This window comes from Anas platyrhynchos, chromosome 12 (genome assembly GCF_047663525.1).
Source record: "Anas platyrhynchos isolate ZD024472 breed Pekin duck chromosome 12, IASCAAS_PekinDuck_T2T, whole genome shotgun sequence".
Taxonomy (NCBI): Eukaryota; Metazoa; Chordata; class Aves; order Anseriformes; family Anatidae; genus Anas; species Anas platyrhynchos.
In genome coordinates, this window is record NC_092598.1 from 15,454,485 (window position 1) to 15,472,935 (window position 18,451).

The following is an 18,451-nucleotide window of genomic DNA, read 5'->3' on the forward strand; positions in this document are numbered from 1 at the left end:
TCCCCTGCGCTGATTGCAGGAAGCTCCCCGTAGGTTTTTACCACCTTCCTTAAGGGAAAAAGTAAATAAATAAAGGCCCTGGGGTACCTGTGAAAACCTAGGCTAATCGCACGCAGGCTGCCCACTTGGCAGCAGCGAGGTGGCTCCTTGGAGGAGCCCCGGACGCCTGACACAGGGAAGCATTCAGAGGTGGGAATTAAAAACTGCTCAATTGCACAGAGGGATCCTTAACCTCAGCCCTTTGGCAACGCAGTGATGTTTCTTCCCTTTTCTTCTCTCTCAGCCCTTCTTGGAAGTGCCATGCACATCTGATTTATTGTTTTCCAGCTGTCTCAGAGCTGGCTAATTCGGGATGCCCGCTCCTTGCTGCACACAACCCCACAAATGATGGCTGTAAACCGCCTGCCCCACCGCCTCCAAAATCAGCTCGCCTTCTGCTCCTCCTGCCTGCCTGGTCAATAGCCAGCATGGCCCTCTCGCTCCAAAGCACATCTGGATTCATAGATTTGAACCTTTTGATCCTGGAAATGTAGCAGCTCCAGACAAGCCTTCCTTTGCAATTGGCTCTGTGCAGATTCCTCGCCCGATTTGAATGAGAAAGGTGAGGCTCTGTGCTGTTGAAATGGACAAGCAAATGTTCAAAACCATTTTAAACAGTGGGCCAGTATTGTTTGCCCTGAAGCTTAAGTGGATGTGTTGTGTTTTTTTTCCTTTTTCTTTCCCTGAAACACAAGTTATCCGCGGGCTCAACAAACCAACATGCGGCTCCTGACAATAACAGGGTATCGCTCAGCCAGTTTGTAGGGCTGCCAAAGGGACTCTTCTGCTTCCCTGCCTGGTGGGTTGGCTTGGGCTTTTTGTTGCTTTTAAACGGCATGATATTTTTAAAGTTATTAGGGCATTAATGCTGCTTTTTAATGAATAATGCTTTATAAAACTACTGATAAGGCATTAACATAAGTTTACCTCTCAATGCGAGTTATTTTTTTTTTCTATTTTACTATCCATTGCTTCATTAAATCAACACTGGAAAAGACTAGCCTTGCCGAATTTCTCACTGCACATTCAACTGTTTGCCCATGACAGTATTTGAATGTGCTTATTATTTCTAGTAAAGCCCTTATCATTTTCACTGTGAAATTTAAATCACCCTGATCCAACTCTTCTTAGCTAAAGTCAGCTTTATCAACCACAAGAGATGTGGGATTTTAAAAAGATCTGAGTAAATTCACATTGTTTGGATAAACTCATTCAGGGGGTTCAGCAAATGAAAGCTGAAATAGATATGTATTCCAAGGAGGCTGTGGACTGCTCAAAAACAAAGAAGTTAAAGCATAATTTAAAAAGAAAGAAAAAAAGCAAAGAAGGGGAAAAAAAAAAAAAGTTAATGGTATCAGTGTCGTTTTAATGAGGGCATTCACAACCCAGGCTTTGAATTGGTATTTCTGCGCCTCCACAATAATTCAGGTGAAAAGTAAAACAAAACAAAACCCAACAAACCATAAAACTGTTTACGCAGAAATAAAATTGTTCTCTCCAATTTACCCTGCTATGTCGTCTGGTCAGTGTTGTGCTACCAAAAACGTTAAGGACTGCATTTATGCATTATCCCACAATTTAAGTAACTGTGTATCATGTATATTTAAAACCATCTCTCTGTAGTTTTAATTATCTCAGTCTGCAGGGACAAAATGCAGCTCCCATGCCTGAGCCCGAAATGAAAGTGCTGCACGCTGACAGCTAAGATGTCTGTCCTAGCTTGTTGAGATTTCCTGTAAAATTTGCATTGAAAAGGCAGCTTTAAATATACTTAAAATAAAAAGAGCATTTGCATCTAATTTGCTACACTTGCAGTATTAAAGTTTTATCTGAATAAAGACATGTCAAATGGATTTATATAGTTAAGCTGATAGCTTTTAAAGTCAACACAGTAACATCAGCTAAATTCAACAAAGTAATGGCAGCAGCTAATGGCATTTATTAGTTTATCATCATTTACTTAAAAACCATAACACAGATCATTTTATTTTCACATTACTGTTTGTGATTCTTTGACTCAGTTTGTATTGATTCCACAAATTATGGCAGAAACTGACATTTATCTAACAGTTTTCCAAGCTCTGAATGTTGGCTTTAGTGGGAAGCAATTGAACTCTTGCCACACAATGGTTTGAGCTATGCTAGAAACAACCATCTTCAAATAAACACGTTTGGCAACCATTTTAAAATACGATTGTTGCTTCTCTGAGGATGACAGAAGGGTTTTTGTTACTGATAAGGCTCTTATTACAAACCACTGCCTATGTAATCTACAGCTCGATCACACAAAGCACTAAGCACATTCACCCCCAACCTAGCAAAGCACTGAAGCATTAAGTTTTGTTTTAAATGTACGCATAATAGCGAGCAAGCTTTTCTACAGCACTCGGCTTCTTCAGATGTCAAAGGACTTCAGAAAAGGGATCATTACTGTTTCCACACAGGGAAACTGAGGCACAAGAGAATCCAAATCACATCCCGTGCTGCAGTGGGACTCAAAGCTCACTTGCAAGCCTCAGCTGGGAGTTCTGCTTATTATGCTTTACTGCCACCTTATGCTTCTGTTGATTTCAGTGTCATCATTTGACCGGGCTGCAGTGGAGCTACTTGCCAAAAGCACATGCTTATGATGAAGACTGTTGGAGGGGCTAGGTGTACAGTCTCTCAACTGTCAGCCCATGGGAAAAAGCAGGGCTTATGAATAATGTTCTCAATTCTGCTATAGCTCCCTGTTTCTCCATCTGTTTAATAATAATTACTCAGGACTAAAAGTTTACCAGGAAATACTAAGCAATATTTTATTGCCACCATAAAAACCAGGCACCCACACAGTTTGATTTGTAAATATTTTGGGTGCGGACACCTACATGTCATCACTCAGTTTTATAACTGCACTTGAAAACGACATCAGAAGTTTCCAATCATGAGATCTACTCTCCTGCTCAGTAACATCTAAGCCTGTTCTTCAGCAGAAGAAAAACACAACTGAGCTTGGAGATAGGGTTTATTTTCAGAACTATGCACGGAGGTCAACATTCTTGCTAATGGGAGGCCCATGTCTAATTCCCCATGTCATACCCTAAACCCTTAATTCCAAAGGGATCACCAGCTTCTCTCTCTTGTTCTGGTAGTAAGGCCATATTCCCAAGAAAAGTGACAATCAAGTCACATTCGGCAAGAATTTGAATCGAACATGCTTTCTTCATGCCATTTATTGTAATTCTCCCATACCAACAGGCTTTGTTCTAGTGTGTCCTCACCCTGAACCCTGGCTTCTATTTCAGCACACATTTGTAATTCCCTGTGCCTGGGCTGGAGAGCACAAACCTCTGGCTCACCAGAACAGCCTGAGACAGCTGGAGCAATGGATTCAGAGGCACAGCCATCCTCCTTGAATCACCATCTCACAGCTGGCCAACTTTCTTATGTGCAACTGCCAGGCCGGGCAAAAGAGAGTGACAAGGAACTAAAAATTGTATTGACCTTCATCTGGAGCCCCAGTCTGACCTCATTCAATTCAACAGCAATTCTGTTCATATTTTAACAGCAGCTGGATTGGGCATTTATAAGCTTTTGTTTTATTGAAGATTACTAATGAAAAGCTACTGAGCAAAACTTGAGCAAAAGTGTTATTTTCTTTGCTGTATGAACCATCTTCCTTTGGCTCAAGGAGCACAGTTGCAACCTACTAAAAATGCATACCAAATCTTATGGCTATTTTGGTCCTGCCCAACAGAATGACAATTCCAGAAGCTTCCTTTGTGTCAGAGAGAGCAGATGTGTTCTCCTTGGGGCCAGAGGGGAGACAGTGCCTCCAGCAAGACTGTTCCTGAGGAGAACACTGTGGCGCAAGCCACCTGAAACAAAAGCCTAGATCCAGGTAGCTACAGCACTGCGAACACCAACACTTAAGAACTAGGGCAGCTGAAGGGAGGAGAGAGACTTATATTCAAAGTCAGAGCGAGAAAAAGCAACCTCTTGATTTTCATCCAAATGCAAATAGAAAGCCAACACAGCTGCTGAAGAACTGGTTCCTGCCAGCCCCACCTGAGAAACAGGGCATTTTGCACGGCAGTAGTTAGAGCTTCCATGTGGCTTTGAGGTACAGCCCCCAAGCAGTTCAGTTCGACCTGAAAACCACAGGGCATGGGAGAATTTTCCCACCCCTGATCACAGACGTGGGCTGGAGGAGCTGTTCCGAGCACAAATCCCTCTGGAGTAACATAAGCGGAGCAACCCAAGTTCACGTCCTTTCTGTTGCATCTCACTACGTTATGGTGAGCTTGCCTTTTTATTTCAACCTTCTTATACTTCAGAGGGCTCGTTCGTAGCTTGCACTAGCAATGGCCATTCTCCACTTTCATTCTCCCCCACTGAGGCCCTTCCTACCCCACGCAGGAATGAAACAACAGCACCCCAGCTGGTGTCTATACTGTAGCAGGCACGATAATGTCAACCAGATATAGGGCCACATCTTCAACCGATGCAAATTATCCTAACTTCATTTACTGCAGTGGAGCTCTTGGTGTTTTCTATCAGATAAGGATGTGGACTTTAGCATTAATCGTGTGCAGAGCAAAAACCCACCATTTCAAGCTTCATTATGAAACAAGTGCTACATTAGCACCGAGCATGGCAAATCTCAGAATTTCCCTTTAATGATCTTGAAGATTATGTGCAGCAAGAAAGAAGAAGTGGAAAATCTGTCATAAATACCACTGAATACATTTAATAGCTAAAAGCTAGGCTTTCTTTAACACTCCTGCCTGAAAAACTAGAGACTATTCATTAACTAGGAAGCAGAGGAATTGGTTTGTCATTATACTATGCCTGGGAGACAGAAGACAACAGAAAGAAAGTTCTCGGGCCTGGAGATTGCTTAGATTAGGAATAAAAACAGTATATGGATAAGCACAACTATATTAAAATATATTATGTTTAAATATGGAAATGACCGTGAAAAATCTCAAGATATTAAATATTGATCATTGCAGCCTGTTCTTTACTCATCCTTGGCAACACCTTTTAGTCACTATGCTCCATCTGATGACAGCAGTCACTCTGATGGTGACTGGCTTTTCGGTATCTCTGGTGACAGCTGGAGACAGCTTACATGAGCTGAGCCTATAGTGGACTCCTCCTGCTCCTGGTTCACGTGTAGTAGGTGCACAGAACACCCTAATTCTAAGAAGGACTGATTGTACTGGCTTAAATTCTACAATCACCAAAAATGTCTTCAAATCATCCTTAGCCTGGTTTTCCCAGCCTTTGTTCATGCATTACCCCAGTCCGCTCCAGTATATGTGCATTTTCCAAGAATACCTGCTGCTGTCTTAGGCTTGAAGAAAGACCTCTAACACTGCCCTGACCTCAGAGCAAGATGCTGCAACTTTGCCCACTGCCTCAGCACGCTCTTATGAGCCTAATCCGTACTGTCACAAAGCCTCGAGAAGTGTTCGTGTAATGGGAATAATGCATGACAGGAGGACATAAAGAGCTAGTCAAGAAGGCTGTAGCTGTGATAATGTTTCTACAAGAAGATCAACTTACCTCTTTAGATGTGAAGATTGTGTGAAGCAAAAGCATCTTCTCCCTTTCTTTCACAGGAGTAGGAAGTCCACTGTGAATTCCATGTCATTTTCTAAAAGGAAACAAAAATGTTGTCAATACTTTTCTTCTACAGTAAAGGAATTAACTGAGTACATAGTGTTGTATTTCACTCAAGTTTTCAAGAGAGTGAGTTGCTGGAAAGCTTCACTTGAAGGGCACTGCCAAGTACTGCAGCCTTTAAAAAAATGGTGAATTCACTTTGTCTGCACTGGGTGATGGGTAGAGGAATTTTTTGTTTGGCTGTTTCATTACACTCCCAAACTGTGTTGCCACAACCGATTTCACTTGCACTTGCCTATAAAAAAATCTTTTGTATCTCTGTTTCTGCAAAACGGTACCTACCTTGTGTCCTTCCCCCCCAGAAATCTTTGAGATTTGGGGGAAAACAGACCTTCCTCATTCTTTCCCTTTGAGCCCATTAATGACAAGCTTGCTCTCTTTTTGGAGTCAAACTTTTGCCAAACAAAAAACAACAACAACAAAACCTTTGTGAGAATTAAAGGAATGAATATGCAAACTACGCAACCCCCAAGCAGCTAAATAGGAAGAATAACAATGGAATGGTAATTAAAGCATTACCATTCACTTTATGGACTGATTGCATGCTCCCCTTCCCTCTGAAACAAGCCTTTCATTTAGAGTTGAGGGAGCAACAGAAATCTCTTGGTTTCAGCTGCTAACCGGTAAGGCTTAAGACTTATAAACGAAGTAAGGTCTGTCCATGCAAGGCTCTTGAGCTCCCATGGATGTGTTCACTGAAGGATGGTTCCCACACAGCCATTGCATTGCATTTTCAAATTCCAAAGATTCTGGTTTTGAGGAACTGTTTTACTTGCTTATCACCAAATAATGTGCCAAGTTAAAAATAAAACAAAAAACCTCTATCTTCAGTGATCTACTAATCAGCCTTTCCTACTATGGTCTACTCTATTGTCTCCATTTGAGATAATGAATATTAAAATTGCACAATTCATCCCAGAGGGTGTTATTTGAATTATACAGGGCACAATAGAAGCCCTTTTCTTGCTGTTGAAATTCCGCCTTCTTTAGGGTGGAAACAGGAGATATGGATGAGCGGAACATAACACTGTGCAGCAGAGAGGGGAGGAGAAATGCACAGCAAATATAGCAGGGCAAACCTTTAATCTCACTGAAAAATGAAAAGGCTGTAGGATCTCTGCAGCCTAATTTGATATCATCAGCCACTGTGCACAAAAATCAAACATGTCTGCGTCCAAACCACAGCTGGCCAACTGCAGGCAAGCAGAGCAGGTTGCATAAACAGCACCAGGACCAACATGCAAGTTCCTGAGGATTTCACATGTATTTTGATGCCTGTGCAAAGCAGAAAGAGGTATTTTATACCCATATGAAGAGAACAAGCACGTACTTGCATGTTCAGACCCAAAAGACAATCCTTACACTACAACACTGAACACAACCTTGGAGAGGCCAATGGTAGAGTCTGCCTGGCTGGGCAGCCAGCGTGTCTGGGAATTTCTAACCTGGTGTTTAAATCCCCAAACTGTCTGCTCTCTGGAAGCCAGGGAGTGACACAGGGTTTCACTGTAGTTTGGTTTTATATTAAAATTATTTCCATTTATTAAATAACAATTCTCTAGAATGGCAAAAATTCGCACAGACAGCAAGTTTCAACAAAACTTTTGAAAGTGATCCAGTTCCCAGAAATTAGTGGCAAAACCGCTAGCGGGTTTGGTGAGACAGAAGGCCCACAATGAAGAGGTGTTTTCAAAGGGTTTAAAAATTTTACCCAAAAAAAACTTTCAACTCCAGAATCGAAAAGAAAACCATTTCTAAAATCCTACCTTGCACCTCCTGTCTGTTTATAATTAGGTGGGCAGAACATTTAGCTCACACTTCCATGCCTTTTTGGGACCAGACAAGAGCCACCCACATCACATGTGGCTGCTGCCAGCAGGCAGGCTTGGATGGTGATGGTTTGTCTGTGCCCTGCTGGTAGCCCAGCACCTCATCCCTCCCATCCAGAGCTTCTCTGTGTTGCAAAATCAGCCTTTTTAAAGAAATGGGAAAATACAGCATATTGTGTTAAGTTCCCTCCTTAAGATATACTGTACGGGTCGTAACTTATCCTTTTTAATAAAAAAGAAATAAATTTACCTTTTGGGTGTCATTTCTGACCACTGCTGCCCCTTTGCTAAAGCCACAGGGCTTCACAGTAGACAGCCTGATGGAATTCCAGTTCACAGCTTAATTTTCCTCCTGATAAAAGAGACAAAAAGTTCCTTTCAGTAAAAATAAAATTTAATGCGGTCCGCAAATTTGATATATTACAACCTCCGACCTCAGCTTAATTGTTCACAAAGGGCTAACGGTACCACTGGCAAGTAAATGACTTCTACAGAGTGTTGCAACCCTGATAGCTCAGGAGAAGGGGAGCAGCAGTCTGACAGATAATCAAAATTTTTAATGCGAACCATAGTGAGAGAGGTTATTCAGAGCACACCCAGACTGTAGGAGCCTTCCACAGCTGCCATGGTAGCTCCTTAGGATGAGAAATGCTTAAACATCATCCTCACTCAACCTCGTTAAGTGTTGCTGCTGTTAGCTACCAACCAATACACAGTCTGACACTTCACAGCAACAGACACCAACGGCCTGGGACTTAGAGACAGAGACATGGTACTTGAATTTCTTTGTGGCCAAACCTGCCCCCAGTTCCGTGGCCCTGAAGAGCTTTTCTTAGAGTTTGACAAGGAACCGAGGGAAAGAGTGTGAGGACAAAAAGCAAGGAGCCATGCAGAAACATCCACCGCTGGCCCACGGTGTCTGACCTTTCAAAGGTTGCTGCAGAGAGCAGGATTTGAGCAAGGCTGCCGGGTCTGCCACTGCTTACACCAGTTTGCAAAGGGCCATACAGGGCAGGGCATAGCAAAGGGAGGGCAAAGGAGAGGCAAAGGGGTGGGGGTGTCTCTTTGTCCTGGCTGGTTTGATTTGGGAAGGCAGGGAAGGAGTGAAAGTGTTGCTTTATAACATACTCCACCTCACTGTCTGGATCTGGAAAGTGCCGAAACTGAATGCTCTGCCCACAAGAACATTTAATTTACGCTTCTTGGTTAAAGTCATTCCATGGCAGGTCCTTGCTGCCACTCCTTCCTCCTCATGCTTCTCCCCTAATTCAGCCTGGCTCCTTCCACGGGCACTTCAGGATAAACCTGCCCTGCGTGGGCTCTCCGTGGGCTGCAGGGGAAGGGATGCTCCAGTGCCTGCAGCGCCTCTCTCCACCTTCTTCTCTGACCTTGGTGTTCACAGGACTTTTTCCACACTCGTCCCCCCTTGCTCCTCACTGCCTGCGCAGCATTCTGCCCTTTATTATGCTCTCACAAAGAGGAGAAGCCCCTCTTGGACATCCAGAAGTCATCAGCAACAAAAAGGTTTTATTTTCTACTGTTAGCCTGGGTAAGATTCTGGAGCTGTACAACATGATGAAAAGAGCACACCTATTAAATGCCAGCATGTCTATGGAGCACTCAAGTGCTGAACCGTGCATACATTTACACCTTGCCAGGCACAGGCCATTAGCAGATGTCCTTATAGAGAAGGCCCTGACCAGTTTGCTCCTTCCCCTCCCAATGCAGTGTGGGGTCAGTGACATCAGACAGCTCCCACTGAGCAGTTGCAGCGCCCAGGGACCACTGGGGCATTTACAGCTGCAGTTGTTCTGGCAGCTGTCACTCATCCTTGGGATCTGCTCCACAGCGGGCTGAGGCTCCCAGCAAAAAGGAACCCAAATGATATTTTACTGGAAAAAGGCAGGATAAAACCCATGTGCAGACTGGGGGGGTTAATGCCTGATGCCTCCTCCTCCAAATGTGGAAGATGACAGCAGGAAAAAAACGGTGGTGAAAACTGGACCTGTCCTAATGCTGGTGGCAAGACAGCCGAGCTGCCCACATCTGCACACCAAAGGGAAAGAACATCTCGGTGAGAGGGCAGCTGTGCCTAAGCACAGGCAAAATCTTCAGTCTCTTCTGAAATTAGTGATGCTGATATATCCAGTAAGCAGAATGGTTGCCTCAGTGTCACTGGAGAACAACTAACAAAGCCTTCAGAAGTTCGTACCTCAATTTTAAAGCTGAGGCTATTTTAGCTAATGCCCCCAAGGCGATTGTCTGGTCAAATGTCAGTGTTTATATTGCTGAAGTAAATCTCTATGAGATCTTTGCAGTTTGGGAACCATGTTAGTCTCCAGCGTGAGCTTCTCAGATTATACTGGGTTGTGGATATGTTTTTTTTTCCTCCCTCTGCTTGGAACATATCTCAATCTCCCCATACTCCTGCAAACTATTGAAAAACTTTGTGTTGTGTCTCAACAACAGTTCCATTGCTGTGGGATTTTCCCCCACTAATTCATTTATTCTAGAACAGTATTTTCATTGATGCTGCTTCTGTATGCTTTCAATCTTGCAAATTGGTAATGTATTGTTTTATTTTTAAGGAAAACATTGCCTGGAATTTGGTCTCTTACAACTAATGCCAAACTTCACACTTCATTTTTAACTCTTTGACCTCCAGGATTCCTTTTCCTGGTCATCCCTTTGAGCCTCTTGGTTTTGCTGGTGATGTTTTTTCTGCCAGTCTCTGCACTGGTTGTTCCTTTGTTTTGGCACAGGACCGCGTGTTACCTGTTGCAGCAGATTAGCTCTGACAACTGGCTTACATCTGAGTAACACATCCCACTGTGCTGATTGCATATTAGTGACCATTGCGTTTGGAGCCTTACGCATCAATTCATGTGGCTTGAAGGCATTTTCTTGACTGGCAGACTTTAAAAAGAGCTTTTTCAACCACAACACTAGAGCACTCACTCCTCTGCCATATGTGAGTCATTCTTCCTAGCAGTGGCTTCATAGTCCTTTTTTTTTTTTTTTCCTGTCTCTTCTAGTTTGGGACTTCTGTATTTCTGAGTGTCTAGCTCACAACACCTACAAGGTAGTACCAAATTTCATGCACCATTAATTCCACTAACATGCAGAGGCTTGTTAATTTGAAGAGCTCAAGACAGACACCAAAACTGTGGAAATGTGTTTTTTGAAGTTTGGTCTTAATAGAAGGCTTTTACTTGGCCAGGACAGCTACACTGTACAGAAAAACACCACTGATGATAGCGATGGAAATAAATGTGGATGCTCCTGTTGCAGAGAGCTCTCCTGCTAAACCATTTACCTTATGTGCCCTGCACTTTATTTTGTTAATGTATAAAGGCCATGCCTGGAGCAGCCTGTATTGAACGTGCCCCTTTACGAGAGTGAATCTAAGTAATACACTCTACCTAATGAAAAGCTACCTCTGTAAACACAGAAAGGAGTGAACCCTCCTTTCTGTTTCCACAGGAGGCAAGAGCTAAGGTCCCCTCCTCCTCACATTCCCATTTACCTGCTCACAGCTGCAGCACCTCGGCGTTTGCTTCATCTACCTGTGAGAGCTCCCACCGCTCCTCTGGCAATTACAGCATGCACCTGAAAGAGGACAAAACAAAAGGAGTATTTTAGTTACAGGAAAGACAGCAGTAAGGTTCACAGTGTACTTTCTCCTTCTGTAGTCAAGGTTTTACTTTTTTAGCTTTGTTCTTCTCGTATCTGCTAGATCCTCTCCATCCTTGGGAAAGCAGTAGGTATCAGATGCTGACAAGATAGCACTGAGCTACCACCATACATTATATTTTCATATTATCTTTCATATAATGAGCATCTGTACTTTTTCCCTTTATTTGTCTAAGCAAGTTCCTCCATTATCTTCTGGTACTTTTTTTTTTTTTTTTTAATTATTGGCTGATACCCAAGTAGGTAAAATATTTCAGCTCCATCCCATCTCTAGGTTCAAAGAAAAAAAAAAAAGAAAGAAACAGTGTAAGGTTGATCACACACTTGTTATTAAGTCAAAGCCGGATTCAAGTGTTTGTGTGAGGTAGAATTATCTCATTCTTTTTGTCTGTGTCTTTCTGTGATCTACCAGTCAAGTATGTGATTGGATTTCAGCTCAACAAAACCTTAAATTACACACCTATTGTGCCTGAGCTAAGCCTAGTTTCACAGCACTGGAGAAGGCTCCTCACTGCTCTTTTGGCACTGTTCGATCTGGCTTCTGCTATCATCTGCAGGTTGATGAATGAGTAATAGGATTAGAAAGTCTCATCTCTGAAATGCTGTAATTGTCACATTGGGTGAATTGACAAAAGGCTGGGGTGATGGAGAGGTGCTCCGTAACGCAGAGTCCTACGCTCAACCTGCCCTCGCTAGCCAACGCGAAGAGAGGAGGAGGAATAAAAAGAATCCCTCCAGCTCTCCATTTGCTCAACATGCACAGATATCCCCATGCTCTAAATTAACCTTTTATGCATGAGTTTGTTGGAAGGCAGAGTGCTCTGCCTCTTAAGGGATCTTATCTCGCTGCAGGGAAGATGATATACTTGTTGATTCTTTGGTTAGTGCAGGAGATTAAAAAGTCTAGGAGGGCTGGAAGCGAGGAGCAGACTTACCCGTTCTCCCCAGGAATCTTACATTCAAAAGACCAGGGTAGAGATTTTCCCCCAGGCAAGCAGAAAAGCGCGGTGCAAGCCAGGTGCACTCGCAGGTCCTGCCTCGCCATCGAGGAGGGTCAGCAGCACACCAGCTAAGAAACCAAAGCCACACGTTTCTCTCCATGAGCCCACCTGTGCTAGCCAGGGTGTGCTGGAGCACAGCTGAAGTTATCCGTGGCTCCTGTCCCAAGCCCAATTTCAGCAGGGCAGATTTGCAAGCCCAACCCGGATGTGTTGGCAAGGTCTGCCAGGGACCTACCTGCCTAAAGAGCTACACGAGCACAGCACTGCAAAGCCCAGCAGCAGAAAACGAGCAGAACAGATAAGTAAAACCTTCCTATTGTTTCTTCTGCTTGCTTTTATTTTAATTTCCACTGCCTGCAAGCACTAGCAGCACCTCTGGTTTCAAACAGAAGAATGGAAATTAAAAAACCATAGTGGGGCAGTTCTCTGCTCTGAAGTACCACCGGCACTGCCTTGTGAGAAACGGCTTCACGCAGCGCATACAAATTAACAGAACTTCATTCCTGCCTACCTTTTATTTAAAAAGACTATCAAAAGCCAACATCGCTTCTGCTGAAGGAATGTGTCCCCAAATGCTCTGCAGATGCAGCCTGTGAGGTCAACATTCGCCATCCCCTCTCTCTGTCAGTGTGAGTTTCATTTTAATTACAAGTGCATGTTTTGCACGTTGTAAAACTACCCCTGGCTCTGACCACCGTAAGAAAAGGAACATTTAGCTCAGGAAACAGTAGCTGACCCTGTCTGCTCTTTTTCTTCCTTGGCATCAGCTTAGACTATTAACACCTTATGTGTGTTGCCTGTATGTCCCACATATGTGTGCTCTGCATCCATTTCATGCAATACCTGTCCTGAGTGCATACTAAAAGCTTCCTACTGGGAATTCGCTTCTTTGTTTGACTCCTCTTCTTGGCATCTTGCTTAGCTATTGAATTCATCTGCTTGACAGAGAAACCTTTCTATGTGCTAGAAGCTTTGTCCTTGGAAAGCTGTGACATTAGGCTTAAACACATAGAGGCCTTTTTCACCTCTCACTTCACTCCTTAATTATTCATTCCCAACAGAGGAAATCAGGAGGAACCTGGCAGCCAATGTAAACATTTTGTAGGCGAAAGCAATTTTTTCGCTCCCCAAGAGCATAGCATGACCATGATAGTTAAGTTCCTTACTTAAAAACCTACTGGATTTGTATGAAAAAAAGCAAAACAATTTTTTTTAGGGGGCAGAGGATGGATGCAGAGCAAAGCACAGCCCATTTGACAGTGACTATTTTGCTCTGAGTGCCCTTTGCCAATTGATTTCAGAGAAAAGAGCCAAGCCTCTGACATACGTCCTATTGATAATTTTAATTTTCTTTGCCCCAGCATAGAGCAGCATCCTACAAGCCCAGCTAGTACCTGGCAGCACGGGATAAGCGCATCCAGTGGCTGTGGCTTGGGACATTTCCCACCTAGAGCTGCAGCTAAAAGCCCCTTTGCAGCTGAGCCCCACCTCACCACGGGAGCACTTTCCCCCGTTTCACACACACGACCTGAAGTGGCCAACTCTTGGAGCACCCCGTTATTAACAAAGGGCAACAGATGCCCTGTGCAAACAGTTTGTAGAACCAGGGCTACGGCCAATATTTTCCCAGTCTCGCTGTTAACCTGAACTGAAGCACACAGCATTGGCCCGCTCCCAGGAACCGTCAGTGGGAAGCACATATAGCAACGGGCCACCCACTTACTATTTTCTTAGAGAAAGTTTGCCAGGAGTGATATGTAGCTTGCACCACCTTCCTGAAACATTTCCACACTCCCCAAGCCTGCACAGGTCGGCGCTTACCACCGCCTCTCATTTCAACCTGCCCTGCTCCACCTCCCGCTCCTTCCACGCAGCCCAGTCTTCTCCTCCGAGTGCTTCCTTCTCTTCATCACCTTTTCCTGGCTTCGTGCCTTTTTTCATGCTGTTCCTAATGCCTGGGACAACCTCTGATTAATGTTCAGCAAACAGCCTCCTCCACAGATCAGACCGCGCCCAAGCGTGCTCTGTCTTCTCTTGTTCGGTATTATTCTGACTCGTGCCTTCCACCTTCCCAAGGCGAAGGCTCCGACTGACAACGAGCAGCACCATTTGTTTCTGCAGGGAGACCCAACATTTCGGGACCGGGCTGCTTGCTGTGTGGGCACCACCACAGCTTCTCGCCGAGCAGGCAGCAGGGCAGTTTATCTAGAAATCAGCTCCTATCACCCCAAAAACCAAAGGGTGAAACCCAGCATCTTCCCAGCACGTTTAGCTATTCCTTTGCCTTTTTCAAAGCAAAGAAATGTGGGCACGGCTGCTCGCAGTGCATCCTGCGAGGGGGCAGGGGTGGCTCCATGCCACCTGTCCGTCCCCTCGTGCTTTGGGCTAAGGTTGGGATGCAGAAACAGCAGAAAGCAAAATGTGATGCTGAACATAGCCGGACTGTGGGAGGTTACCACGCTAGCCTGGTTGGGTACAAAGTGCCACACGTGTGCTGCAGTCCTGGGAAAAGTCCATTTCCAGGATTCATAGCCATTGGTAAGGCAACATTGAAAACAAACTGAGAAGCGAAGGACAATTTATTTCAGTCTTTGATTACTAACAAATGCCAAATACCGTATTGTTTTTGGCTCTTTTAGCCTACTTGATTTATTCGACCTTTTTCTTTTGGCAAAGAACAACTTCACTCTTTGAGGAAAGGTAAGCTAAAATGGAAAACAGTTGGGTGACTTCTTGCCATATTAAACGTGGTCTTCTCGAGACCAGCAAGACTCCCGGCGTTACGCTGTTTCTGTATTAAAATCTAATTCTGAAAGTTTGACAAAGCGCACGTTTAACACAGGTCAGCAGTATATTGACAGGATGTTAATTTTAAATTGTGTCAGCATTTCCTGTCTTGAGTGTTAATGTCAATTAGCACCTTGCTGCATAACCTCCAAGTACTCCCTTATTACGGGAAGGTAGCAAAGCACGCAGCAGAAGCACTTCTATTCAAAACACCACTCACTATCAGCCAAACAAAGAGCTGTCATAACAAAACCGGCGAGGTGAAAGTGCCTAAGCTGCTATGGATTTGAGGTTAGAAGCCTTAGTCTTTTTCCTTATTCCTGATATTAAAAGTGTAAGCGTGTCAACTTGGAGCGAAAGGCTAATTACTTTGAGGCTCTTTGAGAAGTGTGTTACCATTCAGAATCTCTAAGCCTGACATAAAGCCCTTGGCTTTAGATCGCACAGCGTATAGCTCACTGTAGGTCATCCGTGAGTATCCTTAACGTGCTCTGAAACGTGCAGCCTTACTCTGGGAAAGGTGCACGTTCCTGCAGCCCTGCTTCCTGCAGTATTTCACACACACATCCCGCTGCCCAGCGGCTCAGCTCATTCCCAGTGAACAAGCCTGGCCAATTCGGACACATTTCAAAGCACTGTGCAAGGACTGCTCTACAAACTCCACACAATTCTCACCTACCCCCTGATCTGACAGCAGCTCGCAGTACGGATGTGTACACGAAGCTCTAGACAGATCCATATCCAGGCCGGGTACCTCTTCTTGCACTTTGCTGTTACATTCAGCAGCCCAGAGATATCCAGGGTACAAACCCGACCTCCTCAAGTCGAGCAGAAGCTCTGCCATGAGCTCGCTGCCTGTCTTGCTCAGAATACAGATGTGTTCCCAGAATGACAGCACAAACCTCAGGACATTTAGTCTAAACTCTGAAGGAAGCTAGCTGGTAGCACAGTCTTTTGTGAGAAGAAAATTTTAGTGGGAAACAGAAAATGCTACAGTCCTTCCAATCACCTTTAATTCCAGGTCTTGTCACCTGTTCAATTAAAATATTCAGATCAGGATTTTCATCAATTCACTGTAAAGCCTAGTGCTGGATGCCTGGAAGCTCTTCTTGAAGTCCATGGGTGCTCACATTTGGAACAATGGTCACTTATTTTTAAATCTGACTTTGTAAAATTTGTAATTATTAATTATAGCTAGCTGGTCCTTCCAAATAAATATCTTGGAAAGTGCTTTGACAGCCCCTCACCAGCGTTACAGGGGAACTAGAATAATACAGAAGCGACTCCATGATCCTTATGGGTCCCTTACAACTTGGGATATTTTATGATCATACAAAACCATATAGGATTAAAGTCAATGATTTCTATGCAAAGCAAAGGCTTGACAGGCACGGCATTAACAATCTGCAGTGCACTACACACTATTGCACCAAAAACTTGTCGTTTCACATCGAATTGGATGTGGTTTTCCACCGAGGGAGACTGGGGCTCCTTGTGGGTGTGATTATTGCCCCATGTCCCTGATGACCACGGTCAGCAGCAGCTTAACACAGCTCCAAGCTAAAATCAGCTCCAAGTACAAACCATTCTTGTACTCGCCCTCATAAAGCACCTCCGTTCCTACCTTTGTTTCTTCAGAGCAGGGACTCAAGGTGTGGCCGGGCCCCATGGGGTAAATCCGCTGCCCTTGAGCCGTGGTGCAGGGATGACACAGGCATTATGCACAGCCCTTGCGCTGGGTGCTTGCTCTCTGCCAGATTCTAAACAAATTGGCCAAACAAATTAATGCCACACACCCTAAATTGGCTGAACAAATTAATGCAACACACCCTTTGCACAAGGGTGCCTTTGAAGGCCAAGGATGGTGCGTGTTGCAGCGAGGTGCTTTATACCGAGGAGGGTGTTCCAGACAAATCTCTCCCGAGAGAACAGAAACAGCACATTATAGTTTCAAGTTAGAGCAGGGCTTTCACCCGAGAGCTTTTCAGACACCAATACTGTGTGTTGACATTTAATTACTAAACTCTTAAAACAAATAATTTGTATGAGCAAATGCTTCTCAATCATTTCATAATAACCCAACTAGTGTTTCTTGGCAGTTAGAACAAAACCAGAAGCATGTTGAAATCGCGCACACAATGCCTTGTTCTGACATGGGAAGAGGTGCCAGAGAGAGCAGTGTGAACCCTCCAGGCTGTGGGAGCTGATGGGAGTCAGGAACCCAGCGCTGCAGTTTTGTTCCCAGGGGCTGGCAGCAAATCAGCCCCGGCAGGTTCACTGGGAGGTTGGAGTTTACTGAATTTCCTTCTCCAAACAACCCTCCCTCCTTCAGCTCACGGTCCTTTCCTCCACCGAGCCCCAAAGCTCCCAGCAGAGGATTAAGGGAGAGGGCATTCTCAGGGCTTGCTGGGTGCGAGGTGGCTGGGAAGGCAGGAGCCTGGCAGGCAGGCAGCAGGCAGATGCCTTTGGCTGCTGCGTGAGCACCTAAATGGATGGAGCATTTCCTTCCACCTTTGTGTGATCTACTGCAACATTTTGTACCTTTCCACTACCAGGCAGCTCAGCTCAAAGCCAGTCCTAGCCAACAGGTAGCAGCCACAGCTTCACCTTTCTTCTTCCTCTGTTAGAGGGTCTGCCTCGGTGCAGCACAAGGCACTGCTCCCTGGAACAGGTCTTCTTCAAGTCCTCCTTGTTCTCTGCTCCTTGGGACAGGTCTTCTTCAAGTCCTCCTTGTTCTCATGCTATCACATCCTCATTTTCTCTTCATGCTCTTCAGGACAATGGCTGAGACTTGTCAAGAGATTTTTCGTAAAGAAGCTGCAAAATCTGCATGCTACATATTCTGCCTGCTTACCTGTGCAATCCCTCCGTATCTGGGACTTTTGTGGAGTGAGGTTAGAAGGACATTAATGGAAACAAATCACTTTCCGATGAGAATTAAAACACCTAAGTGTAATAGCTTTGCAAGTACAGATTACAAGTTTGGCTTGCTGTGTTATCCAGGACCTACCCTCATGGATATCTTATTGGGCAGTCTGCCAGCTAGAAGAGCTTTCTCCACCACACAAGTGGGTTTTTACTTTTATTTTTTGATTTTAGGTAAGTCTGGAGTTCCTGAATTTAATCTGAAGCAATATTTGAGACATGATACTGGGATCCACAGGTGCTGCCCCCTCCCAATTCCCTTTCCATCCTTGCACTTCCACCTACCTACTCAGGCTACCTATCCTTTATTAATGGTCCCAAGTTTGCATCAGTGGCCTCAAACTCGCGGTGCCTTCAGCTAGGGGACCTCTGAGGTGCTAGGCCTGTCCCAGCACACTGCCCTCCTCCCTAATTAGGAGCCACCTATTGTGTTCCAGTGTTCTCTCTGAAAATTGCCGCTGCAACCTTGCTATCAGCTCAGTATCTTACCATTAGCGAGGAGGGCAA

At 44.6% G+C, this 18,451-nt stretch overlaps 1 long non-coding RNA gene across 19 annotated transcripts in view; it reads right to left on the minus strand.

The window, feature by feature from the left end:
• The window catches only part of LOC101802362 (uncharacterized), a 210,804-nt gene that overhangs the window by 87,890 nt on the left and 104,463 nt on the right, over positions 1-18,451 (minus strand). For all 19 annotated transcript variants that reach the window (XR_011812193.1, XR_011812206.1, XR_011812200.1 and 16 more), the window contains 3 exons: positions 11,065-11,147; positions 7,789-7,890; positions 5,590-5,680 (listed from right to left, as the gene is read on the minus strand). This is a non-coding gene — a long non-coding RNA (uncharacterized lncRNA). The remainder of the gene's footprint in view (positions 1-5,589; positions 5,681-7,788; positions 7,891-11,064; positions 11,148-18,451) is intronic.